Here is a 10,402-nt window from a genome sequence, read left to right on the forward strand (position 1 = left end):
GCATTTATCTGGACCTCTTTTAGTGTAAACATTGATGTGACACTTTTAAAAGCCTTGCTTAAAGCATTCATGAGCAAAAAAACTGTTTCATATCAAAACTCAGTTATTTTATTTCTAGGAAGCATTCAGAGCTCTAACATGGGCTAAAAATGTTCACATCTCTATGAAGTTTATTAAACCCCAACATGTAAAGACATCCATGCATCATGACAACAACCAAACATTTGCTTCATTCTTTAAAATCCTGTCACAAGATCCATGCAAGGATTTAAGGCCTTATTTTCCAGAACCACATCTAGCTGTTAAAGTTTGCTTCCTTTGTCATTCACAGTCATTCTGCTTGCAGGATTTTTGCAGGATATCCTGAAAAAAGCTGTTCAGCTTAAATGTACTTCAGCTTCCTCCCGCAGAACAAAGACATGCTCATCAGGTTGACTCTAAATTGCCCGTAGATGTGAGTGTGAGCATGCCTCTTTTTCTCTATATGTCAGCCCTGTGATTGACTGGTGACCAGTCCGGGGTTGGACCCCGCCCCCTGTCACAGTGACAGCTGGGAAAGGCTCCAAGGTTAGGTGATGTAGAAAAGGATGGATGTGGCTTAGGGCTGGGAAATTAACCTAACAAGTTTAAACCACAATATGGCCTGCTGTGATTTTTAAATCACAGACAGGACAATATTTATTTCACCTAAATATGTTAAAATATCAGTTTGACATAAAAAACTGCAGCAGAGATGTTGTGCTCTACACATGAAGTTTATATAGAACAGTATTTCTCAACCAAAGAGCCAAACTGTTGAAAAATACCTCTGCAAGAGCCACAATCTAAGAGGTGAAAAGTGGCAAAAAGGCTTGAAGTAGCAATAAAAATAACTTAAAGTTGGCAAAAATGGATGAAAAGGGGCGAAAATTGGGAGAAAAGGTGAAAAAAGTCAGAAAGTAGCAAAAATGGGTGAGAAGTGACAAAAAATGAGTTACAGGTGGCAAAAAAAGGTTCAAAAGTGGCCAAAAAAAAGCAAAAAAATGAGTGAAAAGTGACTACAATGGGCAAAAAGCAGTCATGAGTCGCAAAAATGGGCAAAAAATAGGAAACCAATAGCATTTAACAGCAAAAGGATGCTTTAATGGGTAAAAAAATAAAGTGAAAGGGGCATAAATTGGATAAAATGGCTAAAAAAAATAGAAAAGTAGCAGTATTTAATGGCAAAAAGCAGCTTAAATGGGCAAAAAGTGGCAAAAATGGTAACAAGGGGCAAAAAGTTTCCCTTTTTCAAGGTTTTCTTTGGGAATAATATTTAAAATGAAGACGTTAGAGCCACACGATGAGTATCACTGATAAAGAGAGAAATGTTAACAAAATCCTAATTTTCTTGTTTTTGTAGTTTTTTTCTTAATCAAAATGAGAATGACATAAAATATTATCATCTCCTTTAATATAATAACTGATATTAAATCATGATGAGCCAATATCACAATTAAATATTTTCCCAAAATCGTTCATCCCTAGTTAAATTCATCAAATATTATGGTGGCTACAATACAGAATTATTATTTTTTCTCTTGGGCATGTAATACATAAGATGAAGAACTTAAAAGTAATCGCAGATTAAATCATGATATTAAGGGGGTAAAAAAATCCCCATTCGATTATTTTTACAAATCATTCATCCTTAATGTAGCTGCAGAGAGACGCTGACATGGGTTAACCAAATGTAAGGAAAGGGGGGAATAAAAACATTGGCAGTAGAAAATAATAGTCTAACTTTAGGCCTTAAATAATCACAATTAATGCCTTAATGCTGCCCTAATTCTGAGTCAGCTATTCCATGTGACTGCAGTGTAATGGGAGTAATGCTCTGCAAAAAAGCACTAGAGTTCTCAGATTACTATTGAGCTGCCTTTCACGTGCTATGAGGAGTTTTTTATGTCGGTATCCTCTATGGCAGGGGTTCTCAACCTTTTCAGCCCGCAACCCCCAAAATAAAGGTACCAGAGACCGGGGACCCCCAAAATAAAGGTACCAGAGACCGGGACCCTAACCCTAACCCTAACCCTAACCCACTGTACCTGGAGGTGGTTGAACAGCCAGGAACGTTCCAGAATAGTAGTGTGCAGACAAGGCCGCACATAAGGGGGATAAAGGGGGAGGTTTCTGGGACCCAGCCAAACTGGGGACCCATGGAGGTCAGCAAGCTGTGATGTCCATATTTTATATTTGACTTGAATAATAACAACTCTAATCACAGAAACAAATATCTCTATTCATTCGTGTCATAAAACCCCTCTTAAAATGAAAATAACTTTAGTTAAAAATATATTTCAATTTGATAAATAACTGCTTATTAAATGTGTTAATAATGGCAAAAAATGGTGAAAAAGGTGTTGACATTGAATTTTTAAAGAACATCAATGGGTTAAAAGTGGCAAAAATTAGATTTAAGTGGCAAAAAATGACCAAAAATGGATTCAATTGGCAAAAATGGACACAAAAAATTGGTAAAAGGGGATTAAAAAGTGTCTGAAATGGCATTAAAGTGCAGAAAATTAGTGGAAATTAGGTGGAATGAGATGAAAAATGTATTTAAACTAGCAAAAATGGGATAACTGTGGTTAAAATGGGCAAAAAGGGGTGTAAAGTGGTTGATGGAGGCAATAATGGGTCAACAGAGACAACAATAGGCAGAAAGTGGCAAGAATTGGTTTAGAAGTGACGAAAACAGGCAGAAAAAAATGGTTAAAAGGGTTTAAAATGGACACAAATGGGTTTTAAGTGGCAAAAATGTGTTAAAATTGTTGTTAAAAAGTGCTGACATTAACATTTGGTAAAATTAGTTTAAAGTCGCACCATTGTAATAAAAAAACAAAAAAAAACATTCTTAGTTTTTTTAAGGCATCTGGTGACCCCAAGGTTGAGGACCACTGCTCTATGGCTATAGATTTAGATATAAATGGCCTTTTCTCTATTGATAGCATTAGCTCTGACTGACTTTCCTCTAGCCCTTTGGTTTTCTCTGTCAGCATCATAGGAGACTTTGAAAAGGTCGATGACCACTGCTCTGTGGCTACTCCATATACCTGATACCCTGTACACAGAAATACTGCTGTTCTAGCACTATCACAATATCAGTTTTTCAACTTCCACTAACTTCATGCGTCTGTTATTGCAGGCTGGTCATTAAAAATCCCCCTGGTTTAAAAAAACATTGGCATCAGGAGCTGGAAGGAGAGTTTTGTTAGTGTTAGTGTTCTGGGTTGAGTGACGTCTCAACTGTCACCGTTTCAGATGCAGTGGAAGCCCTAATTTTATATTTCTCCTACACAGCCATGTTCACAAGTTTAGGCGTGTAAGGCGGCGATCAAATGAACTCAAATCAAGTCAAATTTATCTATATAGCCCATTTATAAACGGCAGCAGCTGAAGTGCTGCACACCGGAAAGGAAAACAAAAATGAAAACAACTGAAGAAGAGAGAAAAATGACATGAACACAACAGACAATGCAGAGGAATACATGTGTGTATATAGATTCATACACATGCTCACATAGACCCAATGCAATAACACACCTACGGGGAATATGAAGATTCATATGCTAGCTAAAGTATGTCCTGAGGTGGGGTTTTAACCGAGGGGGGCAGTTCTGATTGCGAAGCCTTAGGATTCACCACGATGTGCCACAACCCAGGGCTGGGGATGGGGGCTGAAGCTAAACAAGTGTCGACACACGTGTTACTCAGGAGCCAAGGTCAAGCTCGACGGCATCATTTTTGTCCGGTCCTCGTATTACACCCCGAGCTTTTGAGCCTTTGGTACATCCACAGCGTAACCAGGGGCTTGGGCCAACCCTACTACCTGCTCAGACCGTATCCTAGGTAATTAGTTCGTACTCCTCACATCCACCCTGTTCTCCACCCTAAAGGTATTCTTCTAACAGAGTATTTCCACATGGAAACATGCAAGGACATCCAGAGCATGACAGGGGTTGAGTCGGTCTTCCTTCCCACTGGATGGTGCAACCAGGCGGGCTTCCTCGCGACACTGATGCCGTACTCTAGCCTCAATTTTTGGCCCAATTATACCGAAAAAAAAAGATACTCAACGTGTGGCTCTAGAGCCTCTGTTGTGATGATCTGTGGCTCTTTTATGCCCTAATTACCCACGTCGATGAAATCGGCAGGGTTATGTAAAGGGTTCCGTATCTTTGTTTGTTTGTTTGTTTGTTTGTTTGTATGTGTACAAGATAACTCAAGAACGGAAAGTCGGATCTTCACCAAACTTTCAGGGAATATTGGGATAGTGACAGGGAAGAATCGATTAGATTTTGGTGATTATCCACATACCTGTTCGGTTTTTCTCGGTCTTCAAAATTTTGAACACCATAGTAATCAATGGGAGCGCGAGTTCCTCCGTGGTGCTGCTTAGGCGTGGGTCTGCCGCCTCAGACGGCCATTCTAGTTAGAAATATTATTACCCCAGAAAACCTTAAAAAGGAAAATTTAACCTCAGAAATTATCCATCAGTTTGTTTCCCACACTTACACAGAAGGCTTTAATTGTCAAACTCTATTTTGTCTGTTATTTCCATTGCCCTTTATGTAATTTTTTGCTACTTTACGTAATTCCACTATTAATGCTTTTAGCCCATTTTTGCCACTTTTTTCCCCAGTGTTTGCCGCCTAAAGCCATTTTTTCTACTTCTGTTTGTCACTTTTCTCCTCTTTTTGACTCTTTTATCCTGCTTTTTGCCATTTTTTGCTCCTTTTTGACACTACTCACCCATTTAAGCTGCCTTTTTCAATTAAATGCCACTTTTTGCCCATTTTAGTCACTTTTCACTAATTTTCTCCAAGTTTTTAACACTTTTAACTTATTATTTGTTCACTTCCCACCTGTTTGTGCCACTTTTCTCCCAGTGTTAGCCGCTTTCTGACCATAATTTTTTTTTGCCATATTTAACTTATTTTAATTGCCACTTTTACCACTTGGATTGTGGCTCTTGCAAACATATTTTTTTAACAATTTTGGCTCTTTCGTTGAGTAGGGCTGAGTAACGCTGGCGTAAAAGTTCTGAACAGAACTCTTTCTTCCAGTACTGATAAAAGGAGGCCAGTAATAATCGTAAAGCTAAAAACCAGAGGCGCTCCTTCGCCTGAACTGCCTGGCAACTTCTTCACATTCTCTATTTTTAAGCCAGTAGAAACTCTCTGCATCTCTTTAGAATATCTTCATGTATTTTCACATATTTCTATTCATTTATTAAAGAAACATATTGCAATGCCACTTTTTCCCCAGAATTGTTCTGCTTTAGCCATCATCATCTTTATCTTCATCTTTTGAAATGTTTGTCATGTTTTTCAGGGGGACAGAGGAGTAGACTCAACAGTGAATGGAGGGCCGGTGAGTTGGCATGTTGTCTCATGTTCAAGAAATAAACCCTGAACTATTTGACTTTCTGGATTTGGGTGCTCAAATCCCAAATTTAAAATCCATTTCTCTGCTGCCAGGGTCCTGATGGAGAAAACGGCAAAGACGGCGCCCCTGGAGCTTCTGGACTCCCAGGTGCAGATGTAAGTGGAACAACACGTCAGAGAAGGCATGAAGTGAGAAGTTCAGGTTTTTCAAGGCTTAAAAGACTGCAAAATAACAAAAGCCTAGCTGTCATGATGAGAGTCTGTCTATGCTGCAGCTTTAACATTCCAATAAGAGGATGTATTGAGTATCTGCAGGATCTGAGACGTTCAGATCTGCTGCTGTGAGAGCAGTTTGTCTTGGCTTCCTTTGAGTTTAAAAAATGCTCCTTGTATAAATCAATCTGGTTATTTAGGGGAGAGTCTCGAGTGGCTTCCTGACAGAAACAGGGCTCTTTTTGTGTGAGGCTGAGGGGTGTCAATGGGGCGGAGGGCAGCTCAGAGATGGCTGCGTCTGTGCAGAGGTGCTGCAGAAAGGAGTCCGTGTGTTTTCAGTCTGCTGCGGTTGAAGGAGCTGAGGACAGAGGGGGAGATTCAGAGCTTCAAGAAGCAACACAGTTTTATCAAAGCTTACACTGTTGGACTTTAAGATGTCATGACGGCATGGGGGAGACCCACTTCTTATCGATGCTTTCCTTTCCATGCTGGAACTTCCCTATGCTTAACCCCGAAGGAGAACTGGAATGAGTTAGAAAGCTGAAACTTGGCCAAAAGATTGGAAATGATGTGCATCAAATTTCCATAAATCATGAGCCCTGTCAGCCACACGGTGGCGCTATAATTAAGGCTTGAATGCACTTATACTCTGAAGGCCACACCCCTAACACCGTGAGTCCGATTGACTTGAAAATTGACCCACAGGTGCAGCTCAATGTGCTCTACAAAAAAGCCAGTTGGACCCCTAAAGTCTGCCTAATTAGATTTTTTGCTAATTTGCATAATTTGAAAAACAGTCAAATGAATAGAAGTTGGGAAAGATTGACTCTATCACCACCAAATTTGGTACATGGCCTCAGGGGACAAAACGTCAAATTTCAATTATAAATTAGCCTGATTGGTTGAAAAACATGGCCGCCACACACCAAAATGTCTTTGAGGTTCAGAACAGGACTGGGAAGCTGCCTATGAAGTTTTGAGCTCAACTCATAGGGGGTGCTATAAACACCACATGTGTATATCTCAAAGACCATTGGTTGGAATTTCATCAAATTTGGTGTGCATGTTCTAGGGGCGAGTATTAACTAACGTCCTGAGCACCATGTTGATAGGTGAAAGTGGGCGCGGCCTATTCATCATTAAGTACCTTTTCTTCATTTGTGGTGAGCTGGAATGACTTAGAGACACGAAACGTTGTACGTCAAGTATAAATGATGTCTAAATGCTGCTCCTAAAATTTGATCCCAATCGGCCTAAAGGAGGCACTATAACATAGAGTGCAAAACTTGAAAAGCTCTCCCTCCCACACAGCAAGTGCTGTTGACTTGAAATTTCACACACAGCTTCACCTGATAGACCTCTACAAAAAAGCAACTTCCACCACCAACGCCGTTATTACGGATTTTTTGCTAATTTGCATAATGCTAAAAACAGTAAAATGAATAGAACTTTTGAAATATTAATGCTATTGACACCAATGTTGGTATATGGCATCGGGGGACCGAGACGGTCATTTCTATTATAAATGAGCACGATTGGTCAAAAAATGTAGCCACTGTAAACTAAAATTTCCTTGCAAAGGGCAGGGCTTATTGAATATTGCCTTTTCTTCATTTGTGGTGAGCTGGAATGACCTAGAGACAGGGAATGTTTGCACGGAGCTTTTGAGGAAAAAAGCAGGTGACATCACGAGCTAGCGCGGTTGAGGGTTTAGGCTGTTGGAAAGTGCGAAAAGGGTTTGAACCCCCGAATTGCCGCTTGCGGCTAAATTTCCTCCTGTTCTCGCTGTTTTCTTCTTTATTTACTTGGGCCTTCCGTCCCTTGCAGGTCGGTTCCTTTTCTTGGTGGTCCATTGCTTCCTTGCTGGCTCCTTCCCTGTCTTCAGATGCTGTCTTTTCTGGTACCCTTCTTGCTCATGCATTCCTTCCCTTGCTGTTACACTTCTTTCTTGCTTGTGTCCATCTCGCCTTCTTTCCTGGTGCTTTCCTTTCTTGCGGTTTTGTCCCCTCGCTTTTCCTTGTTGGTGCCTTCTTGTCTTCGCTGATGTCTTCTTTTCCTTGCTTGCACATTCCAGCCTTGCTGGTGGCTGCTTTCCTTGCCTTGCATGTGCCCCCTTTTCCTCGCCCCTGATTTCTTGCTGGTGTCTTCCTTTCCTGCTGGTTTTCTTTCCCCCCTTCCTTGCTGGTGCCTTCCTTTAATCATTGGTTCCTGCCTTTCCTCACCAGTAGCTTACTTTTCTTGCTTGTGCCTTCTATGCTGGTACCTTCCTTTCCTTACTAGTGCCTTGTTGGTTTCTTCCTTTCCTTGGTGGTACCTCTCTTTTCTTGCCCCTGCCTCCCTTGGTTTTCTTCTTTGTTTCCTTCCTTGCTCACGCCTTTCTTTTCTTACTGCTGCCTTTATTTTCCTGCTAATTTCATCCGATCCTTGCGGTTACCCTTCTTTCCTTGCTGGTGCCTTCCTTTATTGCCTGTGCCTCCTTTTATTGCCCCTTGCTGATGCCTTCCTGCTTCTACTTTGTCTTGCCAACTTCCTCGTGTCCTTATTGGTACATTTCTGTCCTCACGGTTTCCTTCTTTGCTGTTGCTTTTCTTTCCTGCTCGTTCCTTTCTTTCTCTTTTCCTTGCTGGTTCCTCCCTGTGTTGGCATCGCTTTCCATGCTAGTACCTCATTATCTTGCTGATGCCTTCATTTCCTTGTTGGTCTTCTTCCTTTCCTTAATGGTGCCTTCCTGTCATTGCTGAAACTCTCTGTCCTTGTTGGTTGGAGGTGGACTCCTTTCTTTGCTGGTGTCTTCCTTTCCTTTCCAGCTACTTCATTTCCTGCCTGTATTTTATGGCTAATTTCTTTCTGACAGTGCCTTCTTGCTGGTACCTCCCTTTCCTCGATGGTGCCTTTCTGGCTTGTATTTTCCTTCTCTTTCCATCTCCTTACTTTCCTTACCAGGGAATTCCTTTCCTTGCTGGTTCATTCTGTGGTTTAAACCACAGCGGTAGGACCCAGAAGCGGTTGCCACCCACGTGAACGTGCACAGATTTTGCCCTGGTGCTCGGGGTTCAGCGTGGTAGTATAGCAATGTATAGTAATTATACATGTTAAGATACAGAGATTGTGAGGTACCCTACGTGTTTTTTTTTTGGGGGGGGGGTTGTGATGGACTTGTGGGTGGGCTCTGCTGTGACATTCACCGAAGCCCCTCTACGTCATTGCAGCCTCTTACCGTGGCGGCAGCTGCCACTTCAAAAATTGCTCAGCATTTCGGGGGATTCCTCCGGCAGGGAGGCGGTTTTCAGGGTAGTTGCCACGCTGCAGTGTGTAAGAATTTGGGCCCAATTAGAAAGTGACAGGACCAATCAGTGACGAGGGACAGTACTTTCGGGTGCGGTGGAATCGTGACGTAAACAAGAAGCAACCAGAGGCTGGAGCAATTATGGCGAAAGACATTTGTTTTCTTTTCAAAAAACACCAAAGTGGTGTACTGACATTTCTATAGTCACCATGGTTTGTGTTTTTCCTCGGTAGCTGCTCATGCGCACCTCGGTCTCGGCTATGTCACGTGCTTTGTAGCTCTGATTGGTCCGTAAAGATGTGAAGGAAAGCTGTATACTGTACTTATATGGCTCCAGACTTACTTTTTTTTTACTGGGAGCACAGTGGCCTCTAACTTAAAATTTTAGGGGCGCAAGCAGAAAATTGAGGGGCACACACTGTAAATCGACTTGCAAAGTAAATATTCTCATTTCCTTTCATTTTCACCGTATTACTGTGGAGTTGCACTTTCGTCACACAGGTCATGACACATTTTATGTTTCAGACTGGCATTGTGTTTGCTCAAAGTGTTGTGTTTTAATTGTGTAGTGCCAGTATTATCAGCAAATTTCGTGTTCCCTGCATGTTGTGGGTATCGACAGCAGAATTTGCAGTATAATGAATTTGAAAGTAGGCACCAATAGTCCTCTTCGCCATTATTCATTGTTTATAAGAGTTATGTGAAACCTGTATATTCACGCAATAACCCCAAGACTCGCCTCTTTTCTCACATTAGCCAATAAGAGTGGTCCTTCGCCCCCCTCCCCCTTTCCCACACACTTTGGCCCGCCTTCTTCTTATTGAATAAAACTTTGTTTTTTATGAACCACTATATTTAGAACTTATAGCGGAGTGTAACATACCTGCATGTGTTACAAACCAACAGGGTATAATGGTGACTTCTCCAGGTAACAGCACACACAGCAGCCTGTAGACAGCACAATGCTAACATTCAGCTAGCGCATATTAGTGATCTTTTTAAAACGATAAAACCGACAAAAACAAAGTCTAAACTTTACAAAAACATGGTGAAAATAAAGTTAAAAATATAAATAATAATGTAGGTACAACCCTCTCAATTAGTGTGTGCATTTATAGTAACTTAGTGTACATTCTCACAGGCATTTTCAGACACATCAGCTGCAGTAATTTTCTCCTTCCTGTGAGAGAATCACCCACAGTGCTTTGCCATATGTACCCTGAGACAGAACTGCAGTTACACTTTTAGGACAGTAGGTGTCAGTGTTGCGCCATTTAGCTGGATTTAATGCAGACCTTTTTAACGGTTACATGAGCATATGAAGAATATTCTAAAAGCTATTTAACAGATGAGGGGGTCTACAGCAGGGGTTCTCAATGTTGGGGTCGGGACCCCATTTGGGATCGCAAGATACTCAGAGGGGTCTCCAGATGCCTTAAAAAATATAAGTAAAGTTTTGAATTACACTGTTGCCACTTTACACCAATTTTGCCAA

Source organism: Cheilinus undulatus, linkage group 4, assembly GCF_018320785.1.
Source record: "Cheilinus undulatus linkage group 4, ASM1832078v1, whole genome shotgun sequence".
NCBI classification, from domain to species: Eukaryota; Metazoa; Chordata; class Actinopteri; order Labriformes; family Labridae; genus Cheilinus; species Cheilinus undulatus.